Source organism: Parambassis ranga, chromosome 3 (genome assembly GCF_900634625.1).
Source record: "Parambassis ranga chromosome 3, fParRan2.1, whole genome shotgun sequence".
In the NCBI taxonomy this organism is placed as follows: domain Eukaryota; kingdom Metazoa; phylum Chordata; class Actinopteri; family Ambassidae; genus Parambassis; species Parambassis ranga.
This window is the reverse complement of record NC_041024.1, coordinates 8,844,732-8,867,684: the sequence shown is the minus strand read 5'-3', so window position 1 is coordinate 8,867,684 and position 22,953 is coordinate 8,844,732. Positions and strand designations below refer to the sequence as shown.

General features: G+C 40.9%; 1 protein-coding gene across 2 annotated transcripts in view; it reads left to right on the top strand.

Annotated features, from left to right (window-relative positions):
- The window catches only part of pcdh17 (protocadherin 17), a 69,104-nt gene that overhangs the window by 27,212 nt on the left and 18,939 nt on the right, over positions 1-22,953 (top strand). The gene's annotated exons all lie outside the window — the stretch shown is intronic.

Here is a 22,953-nt window from a genome sequence, read left to right as displayed (position 1 = left end):
AATGGAGATGTGTGAGAACTCTTGTAGCAGCACGAGCAGGACGTTATCGAGCTCTTCTTTACCTGTTAGCGCTTTTCATCAGCAAAAATAGGTTTGTTCCCTCCCTTATGAAGTATCTGTTGTTTTAATATCAAACCACTGAATAATCTAAAAGTATGCAGTGTGGCCCAGGGAAGTAGATTAGAAAAACAAGCATCATCTGAAAACGGCAGCCAGATGCTCATGTTTCTTCTTACTGTTTGTGCGAGCCATTGGGCAGAGAGGATTTGTCTCTGAGACTTTCATCTTTTCACGCTCCTCATCTCCTCAGCTTTCTATGGCCTGTCCCTGGCTCGCCTGATAGCCTGATTCATAGCAACATCACCAGCTACTTTCCTGGTGGGGAAAATAAGAACCATCAGCAATCTGGACTTCTCCAGGATGCATCACTCAAAGTCAAATAAGATTTGTGAGTGTTTGTGCACCCATACACATGTGCCAGAGCGTGTGTTCACCCCATTCTTAGAGGATGTGGCAGTATCGCACAGCAGTGAGGCGATTTGCGGCTAAGCTAGTGGAATCCTGCGGAAAGCCTAAAATCTTGTGGGGTGAAGGGAGGGGAAATATCACAGTCTTAGGATTTCTTCTCTCTCATTATGGAAGATTTAAAGGGATTAGTCTATTTTCTTTAATACACAAAGTTTTATTAAATTCTATTGTTATGAAGGCAGTTCATGAAAGGGAATGTCCATTCTCGTGTCCTTCCCCCAGTGCTGAGTGTGTGATTTGGGTGCTGGGCTGGCTGTGGGGTGCGATTTCTACCTCTAAATCTCAGCCCGCCTACATGGCAGCTCACCCCCTGATCCTCATTCACTCTCAAGCACTGTGGCACCACAGTGTTGGGTAGGATTGATGAATATCACAGACTCTTAGCACTTGGGCCGTAAATCTCTGACATTATCCCCTCACCCTGGTAGCCACAATGAATAATTATTATGGCATGTTTATGGAAGCAGTGAGCAAAAAATATGTCTTATTTCATTCTAAGCACCATTATAACCTCTCAGCGTATCTCGATTGGACCTCTCATCATAAAAACCCTGTTCCTATTGAGAATGCTTGTCTTATGCACGTGCAGTATGGGCCAAGGGCTGGTGACCCCTCCGTGCTTACAGATGCCAAGCCCTGTCTCCTCAAACCACTTTGTAATAAGAACATGACAGAGTACTAATCCAAATGTGTGCTCACTCATATTACACTGAAAAAACACACACACACGCACAAAGCCATTAAACACTGTGGGAAATGTTATTCAAAGCCCATTAAAAATCTAGGTGCACTGAGTATTAGGATTAGTCCAGAGATTCATAGAGATTTAAAGGTAATCACTCTTCCACCATATTGTTAAAGCTTCATCCACTGTCAGCTCCTGTAAAACCTCAGTGATATTATTATTGTGTTTTTGTTGCGTGGCGATAACCATAGCTGGGGCCATTCCATCCATCAATCCAAACATGTACATCTGTACCATCATGTTTAGGTCAACACAATATAGTAAGAACATCTTAAATTAATCTTAATCTGGTTAAAATGTTCACTTGAGTCAAAGGAATTTAGTTGTCAGGTCACTGTAACTTAAAAAAACAGTTGAATTCGACAAGCATACATCTATCCCGGTTCATGTAAGTGCAACATGTTTTTTCATGGTATTACATGCTCTATTGAATGCTACTGAATTCCTTTTTGTTATTCCTGCTGTCAGAGGCCTCACCCTTTGGATAGATTTGACTGTGTTTGTTTCTAATAGCTCATTTGTGTGTAATAAAACTCAGTGAGGCCAGGTGGTTTGATTAGTTTGCATATTTCATGTGTACGGTTTATACATGCACACATGGCTTGCTTGCTGTAAACACAGTAGTAGAAACCTACAGTGGTATCCAGAATATATGCTTTCACCCTGCTGAGAGTTAACTGACAAAAACAAGCCTCTGCAAAACTTGTTTCTAAAAGACACACACACGCACACACACACACACACACACACACACAAACACACACATTCCTTCAACGCTGCAGCAGGAGAGACAATCCACTGTATTTATCTGCTCCATCATCATCATGATAGACATGTTTCTGCTCCCAGTTGTTCTCTTTGTAATCACATGAACAACAACCTTGTAGATGTGGTGTCTGTGGTATAAATGAAATTAATTAACATTGTGTGCCTGAGCCCCACGGCAAAGCAGCCTACGTTTCTTTTTCTTTTTTTTTTCCCAGGCATTAACCTCTTATTGCAAAGCTTAGTTAAAATTTGTGATTACAGTACACAATTAGCATGTTATCACAACTTTTTGATGCTAAGATTTTTATTTAGATATTATCTCCGATGCTGTAGCTGCAGTTTTTCTGAACCTTTACAAACAAAAGGCTGAATGGTCAACCACAAACAGTACTTTGCAGCCCTCTACTTGCATGTGTGTGTGTGTCTTTTTTTTAATGATGATCACAATGTGATTGTGTTGCCGTGTTCAGCAAACACTGGATCATTGTGAAACTTTGAGTGGTGCGCTGTGGAATTCAGCAGCCACAATACAAGTTAGATTGTTGTCACAGCACCTCTCTAGGAGTGTGTGTTGCAGAGCAGCAGCCGAATTGTTCCAGTATCTGCTCTCAGTGGGTGAAACATGTTGTCCAGCACAGCAGTAGGGAGGATACTACGGAGCAGATTATAATGATACAGAACATCGTCACTCCCTGGACCAGAGCCACTCCGTGGCCATCTGTCCACTGTTCATGGACAGCCGGGCGTTTTGTGCATTTGTATATGTGTGTATATATGTGCGTGTTTCGGATGTAATTCTAGACATTAACCACACTCTTTTACATATGCTTTGATACCCTCTCCTACTTCCTCCCTATCATTTTCAGTCATATACATGACCCATCTCATCTCTTTCAGCACTCACTTGTCAGTCTTGGTTTCAAATTTGATGTAAGTTACCAATTAATTCGGTAAAAAGAGCAAAAGGTTGCTGCTTTTGAGCAAATGTTGCTTGTTTCTCTCCTCTTCTAATCATTATACGCTTGTGTTTGACATTATTTGCAATGTTTTATAGATAAAAAAAAATCTGATAAAGTTGCCGCATCACTGTCCTTGTAGATTTCTGCCAGTGTTGTAGCCACACTAAAAGCATTGCTGTGATCAGCTGGGTTTTGAAGGTTGAGGTTGAGTGTGGGTTTTGATGACTGCATCCATTTTGAATTTGCTTTCATGTTGGTCTGCAAAAGAAAGAAGTAAAAGGTGGTATCTGTACACAGACATGTGTTGCCTCTCATAACGACACGGATTGATTGAAGACAGGAGACTACCTTAATTTAAAATCCAAAATGTGGACACACTTCACCGAAATTCAACAAATAAGAGAATGGTGGCATTCTTACCCAACATGAAAGACCTTCCTGTAACTTCAGAAGGATGAATACTCCAGCTCAGTTAGACCACACACTGTGACCCCTCTGACTCTGTGACCCGTGCTAGCACCTGCAGGTAATATTAAATCCATTGTACCTGCACTGAATAACAAAACATAATATTTCTTTTGGCTCAGAGTACAACTGCAGCTGCAGCACAGCCCTACAAACAAACAACAAGAAAGAAAGAAGAAATTAGTCCGGACAGAGTTCATGATAATGTCACAGAGCAGTGATATAATCTGTGCTGAAGTGAAACTCCACTTCAGCCTAGTAGAATCTCTGTGAAGTACAAACTGCACATGTTTTTATCTTAATTTCACAACAATCAAACTGCCTAAAAAGGGTTTGATAAAAATGGTACTGAGCCACTTCACCACTTGACTTTGAAACCACTAGTAACTAATCTCCCAAGAGTGCAAGGCAAATAATTAATGAAGGTTACAGATACTGACATGTAGTTCATGATTAAGTCGTCTGGTGATTAGATACTGTGAATGCAAATGAGTGCTACAATACAAAATGTACAGAATGGGTACTTTTCTTTGTTTTTGGAGAGGTTATGGGAAACTATCACATTTTCATATTTTATGTTGTGGGAGTCATTCCAATTGGTTTATTCTGATGTTTATCAGTAAGAGTGTAAGAATGCAGGGACTTCAGGCATTGCTGCAGTTTCTATGTGTTACCAATTACGCCTTTTACTGAGAACAGTGGGGCTGAATAGTGAATTACTCATTTCCAGTACTTGGATAGCTCCACTGGTTGGCAAATGTTTCATATATTGTGTAACCCACAGCTGTTAAGTATCATCCAGACACAAACTCTTTGCTTGTAACAGGAAAACATCTGTAAACATGTTTACATGGTGATTTTATGGATTTATGCACATCTGACTAATTTTTGAGATTTGAATCACGCTTTGCTCTTGTTTGACTTGTATTGTGTTCCATTGTGCTATATTCAGCGGGACGTTATTAATTACGAAAACATGGATGACAAATTGTTTGATCAATTCCGAGCAGTGAGTTACAAAGTGGGGCAATTGTTCAGGTTTGATTATGTGAAAATAAAATGCCCGGGAAGAAGAAATTCCTGTAGACAGTAAATTCAGCATAACTTCCCCTGAATTGCTGAGATACAAGCAGAGAGGCCTCTCTGTCTAGGCTGTTTTCTTGGCTGATGTGAATGAATATTTGCGGTACCCTGGGGCATTGTTTCCCCATGTTACACTGCATCAGGAACCAGAGAGATAAATGGGCCTGGCCTGTCCAAGGCATCAGGACTTCTTCTCTGTTCAACCATAACTAGTAATGTCCTTTCATCCACTGCCTGCAGTGCTATAGATAATGGAGTATTTGAAGAAGAGGAAATGTCGAAACAAAGAGGAGAGGATGTGGTTTATGCGATGACATTGCATAGGATGATCAGAAATGTCAAAGGAAGTAAAAAATAAAAAAAGGGATATTTGATCGTGTATACAGTAGCCGAATGTAGTGAAATACATACAACCTCAAAGGTGGCTTAGAAATGTTACATTTTCAGAAAAAAACAACTGCAGTAAAAAAGGAAGGAAAATGTAGTAAAGAGCTGATGAGTGACCAGATGATGTGAAGGAAGAGCTCACGGGCGGGTGGATGGATGGATGGATGAAGAGGGGCGGGACAGCAGGCAGGCTCTACGGGATATTGGCTTAAGTAGTATGGTGCCGGACTCCCCGCTGTGACGGAGCCACCAGTTCAAATTCAGAAGAAAAACCTGTCAAAGTAAACACACACTCCCCGCCCGGTCACATGTACACACACACTCAGGGACAGGAGTGGCATAAAAAGACTGTCATTGGGCCAACCCCTACAGATGTAATAAATATGTGCTGAAGCATAGCTACCATAAATAGTGCTTTGTGGTTCAGTGTCTGTGTGGATGGCAATACAAGCTAGCTGTATGAATTTCATCACATATCTCTGTTACACGTGTGACACTGCAGACCTTCTATACTGGCAGAGATTGAGAGCATGCTTATATGTGAGTATGGCGACTGAGAGTGTTTTTCTCCGATAACCTCAGTTTGTTACTTTTTGATCCTGCTAAATTAAGATAAGGGGCTTGGTTAATTAAACTGTCACATGGCAATACCTTGAGGAATTGCGAGGCCAACACAGCTTTAATTGGGTGGCTGCTATTGTCCCTGCATTGCCTCTCTTCTGCGGGAAGCAGCCCCACGGAAGGAGGGAGGAGGAGAGGAGGAACACCCTCATGGCTACTGGCAAACGATGGAAGAGCTGAAGAATGACACGCATGAGCATTTTAATGTAGAAGGGTGGGGCAAAGATGGGGTGGTCTGATCTCAAGTGTGCAAAAAAAAACCTGTACCCCTATAAGCCTGCATTTCATTTAAGCCACTAAATGTATTAAATATGTAATACATACAGCTGCTCCATCACAGGGTAAACACAAGATTAGACTTAACATGAGGGATTTTAATTGCTGCTTCAGTATGCATGAATGAGAGTTGTGTAATTTTTTCCGTAAATTACAGTTGTCTCTGCGGTGCATTACTTGCAAGGGTCCCCAAAGCCCAATGGACAATGTCAGCAAGCTTAAGATGCATCTGTAATTACCACCAGCCAATTAACAGCTGACCTCACCATCCCACCTCAAACCACAACAAAGATCTATTATGGAGATTTAGAAGGCTTGCAGTGTAAACAACTAAGTGTGATGGATCCTCCTACAGTGCTTATGGGTGTTTGCACCTCGTCTTTTAGTTAACAGACACACGCACACACTTCATTTAAATTCCAATCATGGTGAGGTACAGGTGGATGTGTTGCAGAAATGGAGGCTTTTCTTTAGCAGGTTTTAAGGATAATAGCATTCATTTAAAGAAATCCTGCACATGTGACGCCCTGTGGTACGCACCAGATTTGCTGATGTTGTCTGTATCTTTTATTGGAATTAATTGTAGCAAGTTAAAAATACTCACTTAAATACCCAAGAGCATTTTTATAATTGAAATTTCTGAACTTGTATCTGATATTATATTGTATAAAAAAAAAAAAAAACACTACTGAGATTATTGCAGGATCTTAGAAGTAGCATGGGGTTGTTATTGCTAGAGGATGTTTCCTTGATAGCATAATGTCCATTCTGTGCTGGTGTTTTGAAAACAGTTGTCCATCTGTCCTTGAAGGTGATCAAAATCTGCCTTGATTAACAAGTGGTAAATCTGGGTAATGGTCCCCTGTGCTGCATTTCATCCCCTCCCAAGTGGGGCTCAAAGAGGATGAAGTTTTGAGCCTAGGGATAATCTAGTTCCCTAGATTGTGATAATGCTGCTCAGGATGATCATGAGGATGAGTGCGGGTTTGGGTGTTCTCGTAGCTGTGGGTGTGTGCTTGCATGCACTTGTGTGCCTGTGTGTCAGTGCTCAAAAGAGAAGCGGCAGACAATAGCAGAGCGAGCCAGTGAATTAGTAGACATATAGGCTGATGGAAAATACACACTCTTGCTGTTGCTGTATCCAGGCAACCACTTGTGAATTCAAGACATATCAAACAACAGGTGATTGCCACCATGTTCTTTTTTTTTCAAGTTTACAGTACACAAAGCATAGAAAATTGTTTCCAGACGTGTGAAAAAACACCTGACCCTGGATTATTTGAGGCACAAATGTACTTTTTTCAATTATTTATTGGCAGAAATAAATGAAAGTTTGCATTCCCCTGATTTATCAGAAATAACTTCATTGAACTGATTGTTTCTTTTCACCAGTTTCTGACTCCTGGCTTGCTGACTATTTTGACCACTCTCCCTTGCAAAAAAAAATCCCCTCAGCTGCAAGATGATTGAAGGTTTTCTTGCATACACTGTCCATTTCAAATTCTTCCTACAGCTTTTTAATAGGATTCATATGTGGGATTTGACCATGAGGCCATTCTCCATCACCCTCCACATCTTATTTTTGAGTCTTCCCTTGGTGGATTTACTCTGTGCTTTGGACCATCATCCTGTTGAAAGGTCCACTTGCAGTTTGACTTCAACTTTCAGACAGATGGCCTTGCATTATCTTCAAGGACTGTTTGATACGGCACTGAATTCATAGTTGAATCAATGACTGCAAGCTGCTTAGTCCCTGAGGCAGCAGAATAACCCCAGACATTTCCACAATCATACTTCACAGCTTGTATCAAGTTATTATCCAAAAAATGTCTGGCTAAACAACTCTATATTTGATTCATCTCTCTGGATCACATTCGTCCAAATTGTTAAATGTTACTCTAATGCTCCTTTAGGACAGCGTATGCATTTTCCCCTGGCGCATCCTATGTATTTCTATCTTTTTATGTCTGTAGATGTGAGCATTTGGAATCCAAAGAATGACCTTCGATAAGATTTTAGAGTTCTTTTGCACCTGATGATCTATTTTGGGGCAGCTAGTCCTGGACATGATAGCAGCCATTTGAGAAGTACAGGCATCCACAGCCTCAGCACGAAGACACCAAATGCCTTTAACAGCAAAGTAGAGAGAAAACTGCACACCCTAGATGCCAGAGGTTTAAAATCAGGTTCTATAATTATTTTTTTTCACCTTTTCAACCTTAACTTAATTTAGTACAAAACATTTGCAGTGTGAAACAAGATCAAAACCTAGAAATTCTTGTAAATAACTGTGTGACTGTGCCTTGTTTGTGATCTTTGTTGTTGATGTTTTTTTTCTGGGACTCACAAACAGTTTATGAAATGACACTGAGCTTAAGCTCCACTGAATCTCATTTTAGTCTTAAGTTTCCTGTTGTTCTGCATGGTCTCTTCCCACCCTGATCCGTGTCTGGTGTTGGTGTCCAGCTGTTCCATCAGCACGACAAGTGGTTCAGGAAACTCCCTCATTGTTCACTGACCAATCGCGAACACACCAGAATGCTGTCAACGAGCATTTTCCACCCAGTGGTTTGCATTTGCCTGCACCTGTGGTTTTAGCCCAGAGGGCACGGGATGCAGGAGAGAGGAGGGGGTTCAGCAGAATGTGGAGAGGCTAGGCACTGGGGTGGAAAGGCAGTCAGAGTTGGGATTAGGCTGTCTTTCTGTCTGTCGAGATTAAACGAAATAGATTCATTGTGAGTTTCCCCCCCATTTTGTTGTGTTTTCCTCAAAATGCTTCAGAGGACAGCTGAGCCTTACCACCCGTATTTGCATTTTTGTAATTTGCATGAACTCATTGGAGCTTGGAGGCAACTTACGGTTGTGCGTGCATGTACACAAGCATGCATGCATGTGTGTGTGTGTGTGTGTGTGTCTGGGCATGTGCTGTGTAATTTGACAAGCAAAATAAAGAACATGTACAAACAATGAAACAAACATGGCTGGCATAATCGACACAGCATTCATGGAAATCTTGCACTCGAATCACCTGGACTGTTGAAGCATTTGTAGTTCAAGATTTACTGGAATGATAAGAAATTACACAAACTGCCTTCACTGACTTATAACGTGTGGTAACACTGTATCATACTGCAGTGGAGAGCCTTCTGTGGAGAGCTACTGGGGTAGATACTCACTCTGCACTGCAGTGCTTTGCTATCCTGGGTTGTGAATCTTATCAGGCAGGAGTTGTGGTAGTGGATTTTGTGTGTGTGCGTGTTTGTGTGTGTGTGTTTGTGTGTGTGCCTGCGTGTGTGTGTCCAGGCCCCTCTGGAGTCCATTAATCCCAAATCTAACAGACTTACTGCAGAGGCAGCCTTTGATGTGTGCTGAATCCCTCTCTGGAATATTGGATGCTGCTTCCATAACATTCACTTTTCTTTTTTCTCGTCAGGAATACACGGTTTTGTTTTTTCCTCCCATGCTGTCATTATTGTCCAGCACAGGTTGCTACCGCGTTATGAGTTTGTTTACAAGTCAGGTGTGTTTTCAACAGTTCTCTGATCTGTAATTTTACATCTCTGAGCTCTTTTAATCCCATTCTTATCTTGTGTAAGCCTTCTAATCTTTGACCCTAATCTTAAACCGCCACATAGAATGGGGCAGTGCAGGTTGAGGAGAGTTGTTTTTCTCACCTCCAAATTCAATGCATATATTTGTCAGAAAAATCTGTCGTCCTCTAGCCTTTGGGTTTTCTTTTTCATGGGCTGAGTCTGAAAGGTATTTATTTCTTTATATTCCTTTTTTATTTGTGTTTTATTGCAGTGGCCTGGATTTGAACCCATACTATTTTAAAGACTCATGCTCATAACCCACCAGTCTCAGGAGTGAAACAGATGGAGAGGCAAAGAAAGTATAAATTAGATAGTGAGATGGAAAGCGCATTTCTATTTGAAATGATTATCCCCCCTGACGGGTATACTAATAGACTGTTATTGCATTTCCGTCAGTTTCTTTTAATCTAATCATACTTATAAACAGATGAGTGAGAGTGTTTGTGTGCACGCGTATTCATCCACACAGAGACGCAAGCAACCAGTGTCTAGACTGCAAACACCAATTTGGCTGGAGCGCAGAGGAACATCAATGCTAAAGCAATGCTGCTGAAACACTAGGCATGCTCCTCAGTCTTGCGTGGAGAGGAGATTGCAATGACAGACAGACGGCGATAGGAGGAGGAGGCGGTGCAGCAGAAATAGAGGAGAGGTTGGCAGAGCTCACTGTGGCTAATACGTCCAAAGTGTGTCAGTTAGCTCTCTAAATGTGTTAGGCCCGGGGGCTGAGAAAGCCAACACCATCGACTCAACCTGCCTCTCTCCACCTTTCCACTTAGCCTCTGTTCAACACCCGCCAATATCCTTAGGGGAGTTACACTGCTGTTCATTGGCACAATTGATCAAATGCCTACATGCTAAAGTGTACAGTGTTCTTATTGCACATATTAGTCTCATGAGTACATGTGCTGGTGGATAAATTTAGAGTAGTGTGCTGGTATGCAGCATGGCAGTATAGCTGTACAGGTGGTGTGCTTTCACACTTTTGGTCCCTCTTTTGGCAGCCACATCACGCTGTTTAACAGGCAGCCAAGCTGATGAAGAGACCTTTTATTAATAGGTCACAACACTTTTATTTTGTATTTCCATACATGACTGTGAGAAACAGCTCATTTCAACTTTCCTGTTATGTGTTGAAGATGTTTTAGGATTGGCAGCAGCTGTGACACAAACATAATGTATACAGTGAAAATGCCTGACTGACTGAAAAATGAAAATATTAGACACACACTAGTAAGCAGGCTTCATCTGTCAGATTAAACTGTTTGAAAACATCTGACTGGTGTCATGTCAGGCGTGTGCTTAAATTCACAATATTTTTTTTTCACAGCTATACATGCTGTTAGTTTGGCTGAATTGATGCAGCTTATCTTTACAAGTGTCACTGAGAAATACCAAACTTTCTGCTGTTGGTATTATAAATCTCAATAAACATCACTGGTTTCCAGCTTATTATCCAACAATATTTAAGCAAGGTTTATAGCATGAAATAGGATTAGGACGTTTATCTTTTTTATTGTTGTTTGTTTGCATTATGCGTTCAAATTGTTTGATGTATTTATTTTGTTCTATTATACGGAACTGTGCGTTTCCAATATTTGTCCCTGCCATTTTCTCAGTTACCATGGTGATATGTCCCACCCCACGCCAGCAGATTTTACATGTTCGACTGTAGCTTTGTGAACACCAGTTTCAATAATCTGGTACTGCAGTTTTTCATGGTGGGGATGTCCTATTTTCAACATTTATCGGCTAACCAGTACGTTTTTATCGAGTTTTATTCGGTTTCATCCACTACAGTGAAGATATTGGTATGATGGATTTTGCCATTGCCATGGGCTGAGCTTTAGTTAGCATACAAAACCTCAATGTGAAAAATGATCAAGGTCATTTTCGTCAAAGATTCCTGTATTTGTTTTTATACTGTATACAGCATATGTTGTATTACAGTGATGGTTCTGTGGAGACAGAGAATCAGAAGCACTTTCCCTAATCCTGCTAAAGCAGTGCACATGGGAATACTTGCACAAAGCAATGAAACCCTGAGTTGCTCAAATCCCTTTGTTCAAAAGAGAGTGACAAACAGAGAGGCAGACAGAGAAAGCTACACAATAAAAGAAAGTGATTTAATTCTGCAAATGTGACAGTATTGTGCTGTACGACTGGTGGATCTTGTTATTGTATGGGCTGTCTGATTTGGGAGCTCCTTGTTCTTCTATATCCTTCTTGTTTTGAGGCCAGCTCTTGACGCAGGGCTACAGCACCTTATTTTTACACTCTGTAGTCAGATTAACTGATTTCAGAAGCTAAAAATAAGGTTGGAAATAGCATCATTAAAGTAGCACAGTAAAAATTTAAAAATGTGCTGGATTGAAGCACTTCAAAAGACGACCCTCAGTGAATTAGCAACAAAAGGTTTCCCTTCATTCTTTCTTTAATAGGGTGTTTTAAACCTGTTTTCTCCTTGGATAGAAACAGGATTTCTGTAATGAGCTGGTGAGTCATAGATTCTTTCAGCTTAATTTTTTTTTAATTCCCTGCCCCCTTCCTCCTCTCTCTCTCTCTCGCTTTCTCACTTTATTTCTTCTGCTTGCTGTCTCTCTAAATGGGCCAAGGCAACTTTCTTTGCTGTCTACTGGGGGAAGGAAGTAGATTAAGGCTATTAACAGTCAGAAGGATGCTGATCTTTTCTTGTCTTTGGTGTAATGTCTCGTCCATACTGCGCTCCGTTTCTCCTAAGATTCTGTAGCTTTAGACACCCTTCAGACACAGTATGCTTGTTTATTTGTGTATTTTGTGTTGAAGGAAGTGCTCCTGTGAAAAAGCCCATTTGATCCACATAAATATACTCAAATACAATCTAAGTCTCAGGCAGTGACCAAAGTGGCAACGCACTCACTTTACATCTGGAAACACTAAGTAAAGGCGAGTAGAAATGAAACGCAGAGCAGCCATGCTGTGTCTGTTTGTGTTGCTTATGAGTGAACATACTGTGATACCACACACACAAAAAAAGACAAGGCCCACACAGCGCACACTATATTTAGATGACAAACTGCCATAAAGCCAGGCTAAAGGGGGTTTGAAATAAACAAAGGAGAAGGGGAAAAAAGCAAGGCGGTCCAGAAGCATCCCCTGTCACGGTGCAATCCCCCATGTCCTAATTACACAGGCTTAGAGGAAACGGAGGATTAGCCACTGATTCACCACGCTTCTCGCCTCATCTTCTAATAAGTCCCCTTCTTGTCTCCTTGGCACCCTTTGTGCCACCCTCCATGTCTCTCTCCAGGTAAACGTAGCAAGATACTATTGACCTGTGACTTCCTGCCTCCCTTTGTTCCTTCTTGGTAACGTGTGTGCCTCTGACAACACTACCTAATCCCATTTTACAAGCAGGGTGTGCAGCAGCCTTGCTCATGTTCAGCATTTGGACAGTTTTCATCAGGCATACGAGCACAATTTTTTTCACTGTCTATATTCTTTATTTTTGTGCAACATATTTACCCAAATATTCATATTTCTAAGGTAACTCATTGAGGAATACATTCAGCTGGGATGTCTTTTGGTATCTCAGATTTAATCTGCAGCATGACAATGAGCCCTTGCATATATTTTGAGTCATGCTCAAGAACCAATGGGAAGAACATGTGATACAGATGATACAGCCTCCACAGAACCCTGATCTCTATCATCAGTCATGAATAGATTAAATCTACAGAACAAGTTCTCCAAGACGCTTGAGGGAAATGAAATCTCAATAGATCTTGCATGCAAAGAGTTGATTTGCTGTACATGGAAATTAAATAAACAATTACTTCTGGGACGGTTTTATAATTTATAATAATAAAAAACCGTCCCTTTAAAGATGTATGTATGTTTTTACTAGCACAGAGTAGCGATTAAGGTTTATTTCTATGACTCTTTTGGAGGGGTCGTTTCTAATCCTCTAATTGTGAGATAATTTGTTCTATTTGAATGAGTTTCTGTATTTGAACATTACTATTTGGATGGAAAATTATTAAATTGGAATTACCTGAACAGTGTTTGAGCTGCATGTCAGAACTGTTCATGTTCTGCTTTGTTCACAACCACTACAGTTGAATTTTCACATATAGACCCCAGTCTCCTGTCCATCTAATGGATGTATAGGAGTCTGTTCACTCAACCTACAGTGCCCTTTATTTGTAAAAATGTGTTGATTGAGAGGCCAAGAAGGGCTGAAACGCTGGACAATGGCTTGATCCTGATTGGTGGTGACTTCCTTTTTGAGAAATATTTGCCAAAAAACACAATCATATAAACTCAAAGTTCTTGATCATGCTAGACATTTCAAATGAAACATGAAAATCACTGATAGTAACAAACACTCAGTTGTGGTACATGCATTAGATTACATTACCCCTGCATGCATGTTACATAGGTGGTCCGTGTTAATTGTTTGCTGGGTATAAATAGCTTGATGGCAGTGGGGATGGGGATGATGTAAGGGCCGTTCCCCTCAGACATCTTTGTCTAATAGCTCGCCTGTGGCTGCTCCCCTGCAATTGCTCCACTATTAAAACAGTTGAAGGTTGAAAAAAAGAAGAGGGTTTTATAGCCAGAGGAAATGTGAATTATACAAGGTCTTAAGTCACAGGTTGGAATAGAGACTCAGGTTTTTTGATTGGCTGAAACAAGAATCTTCCTTGACTGACCTTGCAATATTTATTGCTGCTGTGAACAGTGAAGCCTCAACGCTGCTGCATACACCAAGAAAATAAAACATCCTGTGTTTATTCTGTGGTTACTTTTCTTACTCTCTTTTCTTCTTCTATCTCATGCACTGATGATACCTGAATGAATAGGCTGCTCAAAGCAGTGGGAACTTGGTAAAGAATGCTGTCACATGTCACAGATGTGGTCACAGATAAACATCAGTTTGCCTGTTTTCAGCACTTTTTGGCCTTAGATTCCCATGGCCGTTCATAGCCGTTGAACCGGTTTGTTGAGGATTTGTCAACAGATAGCAGAAAAATGCAGTCATATTTTTTCCCCTTTTTTCACACAGGTATTCCAAGGCCAACAGCAATACCAACAATTATAGTACAGATAGAAAACACATATATATTCGAATAGAGTATGTTTTTATGATGTTGATTATAGAAACAATCAGCCTGGCTTCTACTTGTAGACACACACTGACTCTGGAAAAAGTCTGAGAGCATATTCCACCCAGACATTAACAGGCTGACACACAAATGTGCGCTCACATGCAGCAGCCGTTATATAACCAGGTGGGTTATTTGCAAACAAATTTGTATTTATAAGGACCGCATTCTGCATTTTAGGGCTCTCACAGCTGCTTTGTGTCAAAGAGAAAGTGCTGTTTGAGAACATCAACCTGGCTGGCCAGATGCCCCTCATCTCTACAACCCACAGAACCCCTCTAGCCACCCACAGCACACAGCTCTGCTTGCTCATCATTGATTAGGCTTTGTGTGTTTGTTTTTGTTTGAATATGAGCTTATGCTCCTCTTCCTCCTCCTCCTCCTCCTCCTCCTTCTCCTTCTCTTGGGTTTTTTATCCCTCTCTCTCCTATGCATAAATACTCTCTCCTCAGGGTGTTCTTTGAACAACTTAGCCAGGCATTAGCTGACGGAGGGGCCTCCAGTTTGTGAGGGAACGCCTGAAGAGAGGACGTGTTTGATCCTAGGATATGTGTCCTTGATTCAGACTCTGCATTGCCAGCCACCGGTGCTCCCCACTGCTGCTGCCGCCTAGCATTTCCTGCTACGCATCGGTATTCTCTTGCCTCCCACTGAGATAAAATCTATTACAATGGAAAGAAGTATCCTTCTCATTGTGCTAAAGCTACTGACTGCGCAACAGAATCCAGACCAACACGCAGCTTTACTCACACCTGAACTTTGAATTTTATAATTGTGCAACAACCAACAATTTGTCATGAATGTTTTACATTACATTGATTGTGGATAAGAGCTTCACCGAGGAAAAAAAAAGGAATAAAGTGAATTTAAAACACCAGTTTGCTCTGAATTAGCATTTTAAATCACATCACAGGCCTAATTTGCTCCTGTTTATAGGTTTCAAGCAGAGCGGTAGACCAGCATAAAATGCAGGTCCCACAGCAAACTGTGATGAATACACCGAAACGGCAGCTTCGTGGAACTACAACTGCACTGAAACCTCTTGAAATAATGTTGGCAAAACAGATTGGTAGGACAAAACAAAAACAAACAAAAAAAATACAAAAATAAAATAAAATATGACTGTTCACTGAGACCGGAGCTTTAAAACCTCTCTTTTTAACTGCAGCCTTTTAGTAGACTGGCGACCTGAGAAGTCAAGAGATATTTACCAAACATTAGGCTCAGTCAGAGTGGAGACTCTCTCATCTGTGCAGTTCAAATATTTAGTTACCCTGATTGGCTGAGGATGAGGGGAGGGGGGGGGGGGGTGTGGAGGGTGTTGGATGGATCAGCTGGGCTAGATAGCAGTAGGCGAAGAGATTAAAAACAAAATAACACACACACACACATGCACACACAAACACACACTGCGAGCTCCCTCAGGTGAACAGGTGCAGTCATGGTCTGTCACAGATGCTCGCCGCAAATTCGTCAGCTGCCATTCCTCCTGTCCACCTTGGGTGGGTTGGGGTATATTCATCGCAACACAACCTCAACAACGCACAAATAAACACATTATCTCAGATCATTCTCCAGTCTCACAGCCCATTTGAGAAGCTCATAGAACTCTTCATTTACTACCCAGGTGTGCATGAAAAAGACCACCACTGTCTCGTGTTTGTAGCTTTTTATCTTGTTTTTGAACTTTGGGAACCCAGTACGGCTCTGTCACATGTTTAGTTAGCCACTGCTTTGCTAGTTGTAGCTTGTGAGTACTGCTCTCTCTGAATCCCTTCCTCCCTCCCTTCCTTCTTCCTCCCGTGGAACCACAGTGTGCGACAGAGGGACATTAATCACAGGGCTGGGTAATAAAGCGAGGAGGGATGGGCATGTAGGGCCAGGAGGGCAGGTGTCTGGAGGGAGAAAAGGCTGTTTAGGGAAATCACACCATGCTTTATGACACACACTGATACACAAACACACTTTTACACTCACAGGTTTAGGTGCACACCCTTCATGCTGAAAGCTTCCACCCTGAAAGTTTGAAAAATTACATCAAGGAGAGGGGCGGAAAAACAACTCACGATTCCAAGTATTGCTGGTGACTGGTTGCTGTGCCCGTTTATGTGCGATGTCATGTGGCCTGGCCCTTGTTAATGAAGTGTTAATTTAGAAAGACTTTTTCTGGAAGAGAGAGAGAGAGAGAGAGAAAAAGTGGCTTTTTAATGTAATTTGGAGAGAGATGAAAAGCTTTTTATGGCTCAGTAGTGAAAGAACCTTCACTGTTGCTGTGATGCTGAGATGGCTGCAGGAGGTTTTCATGATACTCAGTATGTGAGGTAGTGATAAAATGTGGCTGGTTGTATATAGTTAGTTGCTAAATGACAGCTTGGCACACAATTTAGTACTCCACTAACTTTTCAAGCTTTCTGACCTCTTTGGGCTGATGTGTATATACATATATATATACAGTGGGGAAAAAAAGTATTTAGTCAGCCACCAATTGTGCAAGTTCTCCTATTTAAAAAGATGAGAGAGCCCTGTAATTTTCATCACAGGTATACCTCAACTATGAGAGACAAAATGAGAAACAAAAATCCAGAAAATCACATTGTAGGATTTTTAAAGAATTTATTTGCAAATTATGGTGGAAAATAAGTATTTGGTCAATAACAAAATGTCATCTCAATACTTTGTTATATACCCTTTGTTGGCAATGACAGAGGTCAAACGTTTTCTGTAAGTCTTCACAAGGTTTTCACACACTTTTGCTGGTATTTTGGCCCATTCCTCCATGCAGATCTCTTCTAGAGCAGTAATGTTTTGGGGCTGACGCTGGGTAACACGGACTTTCAACTCCCTCCAAAGATTTTCTATGGGGTTGAGATCTGGAGACTGGCTAGGCCACTCCAGGACCTTGAAATGCTTCTTACGAAGCCACTCCTTTGTTGCCCGGGCGGTGTGTTTGGGATCATTGTCATGTTGAAAGACCCAGCCACGTTTCATCTTCAATGCCCTTGCTGATGGAAGGAGGTTTTCACTCAAAATCTCACGATACATGGCCCCATTCATTCTTTCATTTACACGGATCAGTCGTCCAGGTCCCTTTGCAGAAAAACAGACCCAAAGCATGATGTTTCCACCCCCATGCTTCACAGTAGGTATGGTGTTCTTCGGATGCAACTCAGCATTCTTTCTCCTCCAAACACGACAAGTTGAGTTTTTACCAAAAAGTTCTATTTTGGTTTCATCTGACCATATGACATTCTCCCAATCCTCTTCTGGATCATCCAAATGCTCTCTAGCAAACTTCAAACGGGCCTGGATATGTACTGGTTTAAGCAGGGGGACACGTCTGGCACTGCAGGATTTGAGTCCCTGGCGGCGCCGTGTGTTACTGATGGTAGCTTTTGTTACTTTGGTCCCAGCTCTCCGGAGGTCATTCACTAGGTCCCCCCGTGTGGTTCTGGGATTTTTGCTCACAGTTCTGGTGATCATTTTGACCCCACGGGGTGAGATCTTGCGTGGAGCCCCAGATCGAGGGAGATTATCAGTGGTCTTGTATGTCTTCCATTTTCTAATAATTGCTCCCACAGTTGATTTCTTCACACCAAGCTGCTTACCAATTGCAGATTCAGTCTTCCCAGCCTGGTGCAGGTCTACAATTTTGTTTCTAGTGTCCTTTGACAGCTCTTTGGTCTTGGCCATAGTGGAGTTTGGAGTGTGACTGTTTGAGGTTGTGGACAGGTGTCTTTTATACTGATAACGACTCCAAACAGATGCCATTAATACAGGTAACGAGTGGAGGACAGAGGAGCCTCTTAAAGAAAAAGTTACAGGTCTGTGAGAGCCAGAAATCTTGCTTGTTTGTAGGTGACCAAATACTTCTTTTACTGAGGAATTTACCAATTAATTCATTAAAAATCCTACAATGTGATTTTCTACATTTTCTTTTCTTATTTTGTCTCTCATAGTTCAGGTATACATATGATGAAAATTACAGGCCTCTCTCATCTTTTTAAGTGGGAGAACTTGCACAATTGGTGGCTGACTAAATACTTTTTTTCCCCACTGTATATATATATATATATATATATATATATATATATATATATATATATATATATATATATATATATATATATATATATATATATATATAGATAGCCTCATTCCATGCTGACATTTTACATTGGACACTTTGTTTGTGAATCACATGAAGTGGAGTTGTGATAGCGGGGGTGTATACACTTCCCCGTGCATTCATTGTATATTCAATAGCGTCTGGAACTGCGCCTGTCATTGGAGTATTAGAAAATAGTATACATTGAAAAATGTGATACCAATAATAGCTCTCTATTTCTTTGAACCCACCATGCTGTAACTACCCATCAAGACTGTGCTCGAGATCCTTGAGATTGATTGCACTCAACTTACTGAAAGCTGAGTGGGCAATAATGTAAATCAAAGTTTTTGTTCAGATAGTCAGATAATTAAAATACTCGAGAGTATACTTGTTGCATCTGGAAATGAATTGTTCGGTTACCTTTGATAGTGACAAATGAAGTCATTTATTCAATTGCTTCATTCCATCGCCATAAGAAAAAAGGTCATACCATCGTTACAGCTTTACTTGTGCATATGTGTTCACTATGTGAAATTTCAATGCACAGTAGTACTCTGCTTTTAAGTGGAAGTAAAATTATTCATTTAGATTATTGGAAATGTATTCTGCAAGATCTTCCTCTAAAATGTCAATTTGAAGAGATGCATGCAGGGACCTATTTGCATTTGCACTTCATTGGTTCAGAAAGTAATTAACAAATCCTTCACCCATCTATCTTTTCAGTGGCCCAGCAATACAAGGAACATCAATATCTGCTGCTGACAAATAGCATCGCGAACCAAGATCATTTACTTATTTTTCTTCTTCTTTTTATTGCAGCGTTGCAGATTTATGGGTGTAACTGAATTGGTAAAGGGTTCTTTGACACTGTGTGTCTTTTGTTATCGCTCAAAGATTTTCTCAGAGAAGCTTTGCTACTTTTTATATCTGTTTCATGTATTAAAGATAACTGGCAGCTACAGAGCTGTCCTATCTAAGTCACACGCAGTCTTATAATTCTGCCCTAAAGCAAGTCAATTAACCCTGCCAGAGGTAGTACGGGAGCTCTGGCTGCTTGCAGTTAAGAAAGCATCCACAAGTACAAAAGAGTGTGTGGAGTTAATTAAACCTTTTTTTGAAGCCTTTTTTTGAGGTGTAATAAATATCTGATTTAAATCTGGGATTCAGGTCAAGTGTCTACAATAGGGCTGGAAAGATACAAACATTGACTGGGCTTGACTCCTGACCAGACAATTTCATCTGAGCTTCAGTGACACTTTCCTTCGAATGCTGTCTTTCTCTCTGTTTTTGTTTCGGATCACACTGAGTTAGGTTTTATTTTTTATTTTTTTTTTTGCATTGCATTATCCCCTTTCTATTTTATGTGTTACCTCAGTGTTTATAAGTGCTTGAAAGCAAGTTTAAGACCACATTTTTCTTAGGACACATCAGTGCCCAGGATTAAACACTTGAATAAATGCATTAACACCACGAAGATAAGAAAAAAATCTCTGCGCCAACATAGATTGATATCTTGAGCTTTTTCAAAAAACATAAAAACATATTAGCATGTTTGTCTTAAAATTTCTACAAACACAGAGAGTAGTGAAGTGATCAAAGTATGTGATTGTTTTTGCTACATAAAAGGTAGTAAATTATGCTGATTATAATCAGTTTTATCACTGTACTATATCAGTTCATGAGCAGAGGAGTGAATCAAACTGAGACAAATGATTGCATGTTTCAGTGTATCTATCAGTGTCGTTTATCTTGGCCCATACAGCGTGCTGAGAGAGAAACTGGAAAGACTAAGCTCGCCCCTCATAGCCAAATCATCACAGGCAAATGTGTCCTTGGTGGAGGCATCTCTTGCCCATCCCAGAGAGCTGGTGTAGCCATGGTGGAGAGGGGATGAGAGAGAGAGAGAGAGAGAGACAGAGAGGAGGGGCGGGGGAGATGAATGTCACCCCTGCTCTCATATGTCATATTGTTAGCCATAGATATGAGGAGAATGCCTCAAGGTTGAACGTGCAGCTGAGACATGAATAATCTATCAGAGGTTTCCTCCAACTAAATAAGGGAAATGTGTCTGCATGGATTATTTATGCTTTAATATGCACATGGTGAATGGACAATCACCTCTGAGAGCATAAAGACATTGTTAATTGTTTGTGTCTGGAATCCATGCAAGCTTGGTGTGTGAAAGGCAGTGGTGGTTGTCAACTAGTAAGTGTAGGTTTTACATATTATAGTGATGGATTACAGTACCTGTATGTTGTGGTTGAAGAGTGTACTCAGGTTTGTATTTTTATATGTACAAGCTTTCCATCCAATCATCGATCTTTGTGCTTTGACAGGCGAACACACACTCATACAGATACGTCTGTGTGTCCACTTGCATCCACTCGCTCCCTCGCCATTTAAATGTAGTCCATCTTATACTGGTCTGCCCTCTGCTTTCCAGCTCACCTTATTTCCTCTTCAGATGACTGCCTTGACATGGGAAATGTCAGGTTCTTCACGCCAGCGCTGTTTGGCTTCTTCAAACATTTGTGAAGTGTTAAGTTCATCTCTACAGCTTAGGAGGGCAGTCTCTCAGGAATCTAGGCTGCTGACCCGCAACACAGCAAAGACAGCCTAGCCAAGAGCACTCAAGCACATCCACTCTGCTTGCTCATTCGCATCAAAGAAAGATTGTATTAGTCCCAAGTTTGTGGTCTTTAAAGCGGCACTCTCACCATGCTGTAGAGGTTCATGCATTGCGTAATGGAATTGATGGGGTAGCTTTAGAGCTACTAACAGTAATGTTGTTGTCTTCTCACATTTAGCTCTGAATAATAATGGAAAGTGTAGCCCTGAATGCCTTTAAAAGCTGCCTAAAAAAAGAAGCCTGACAAGACAGTTTTAATCTCTGCCTTAAATTCCTCAAAATTTCACCTATTAATTTTAGTTTCTGGGTTCAAACTACAGCTAAGATTGTTAAGAAAATAAAATATATTCATTTAAAATGTGATTTGGTCAAACACTGAGTAACAAAAAGAATAAAAATGCATCACAACAAAGTAAGATTGTTATTGTTATTCAGCAGGAGGGGTGACGGAGGTGACAAAAAGCCATAATGAGCAAGATGTGCAAATGTGACTCAAATGTTCAAATGATGCTGCCTGTCACTTTTACTGGGTTTTACAAACCAAAATCAAACAACAGCCTTATTCCTCTCAACAAAGAAAGCGTCTGTGAAGAAAATTTTGAACCATTTGGTTCCACAAACACACAGAGATGCATCACGAATCTCATGCAGTATGCAAATCAGCCTGAGCCACTGTTTAGACGTCTGCGAAAGCAACCTTTGGATTATACTGGGGAGCATTGTTAAATGTGGCCAGAGGTTAAAGCATTGCGCTGTTTGCCTAACCCACAGAATGTCAAGTTTACACGTCTTTAACTAACAATGATTGAACGTAGAATTGGTGCTGTATTGTTTTTTTTTTGGACCATTTGCTGTACATTTCACAGTCAAATGTAAGCATGTTGAGACAAACAAGGTACTGGATGTACTAATTTACTTTGCATTGTCACAAGTGGTAGATCTTCTCATTCTGTGTGTTTTCTCTTGATTTCATCCCACCCAGCCAATGGAAAAATTCCATTTGTGGGACAACAGATGCTCCATTTTTTTCCCCCCACTATTTTTCACTTCACGCCCAAGAGGAGCGGGGGGAATTTTTTTTTTTTTTTTTTTTTTTTTTAAACCAAGTTTTGGATCTGTTTGACACAGGCATGAACACTCCCATAATCAGCCAGAGTGTGCATCTTTCTGAATAGAGATGAAAGAGGGGAACACACACTCACACTAATACACACATGCGTACACACACAGCAGCAACAAGGAGCACACAAATAAACAGGCACAAACACACAGGGAAGAAGCACAAGCCATTTGGCACAGCCTCTCTGTCTAGGGAGGGCTTCAAAGCCCACTGACATGAATTTATGATAACGGCACTATGCCTTTGCCAAACCTCAACTGTTGTTGTTTTTCTCTCACTCCCTCCCCATCCGCTCTGTATGCTCTGCCATCCCCTTGATCAGAGCTTTGGAAAATGCTAGCAGGTGTCCCCTGGTCCCCTTGGAAAGCTGTGTGCATGTGTGCACATATGCATGTATTTATATGTGTACTTAGACTGGGACATCCTTAGCAGGCTCTTACTTTTTTTTACATCATTTCATTAGACTTGGCTCAACTTCTCTAACTTAAGGCTTCAACTACTTGTTTCATAATAGCACTGTGATT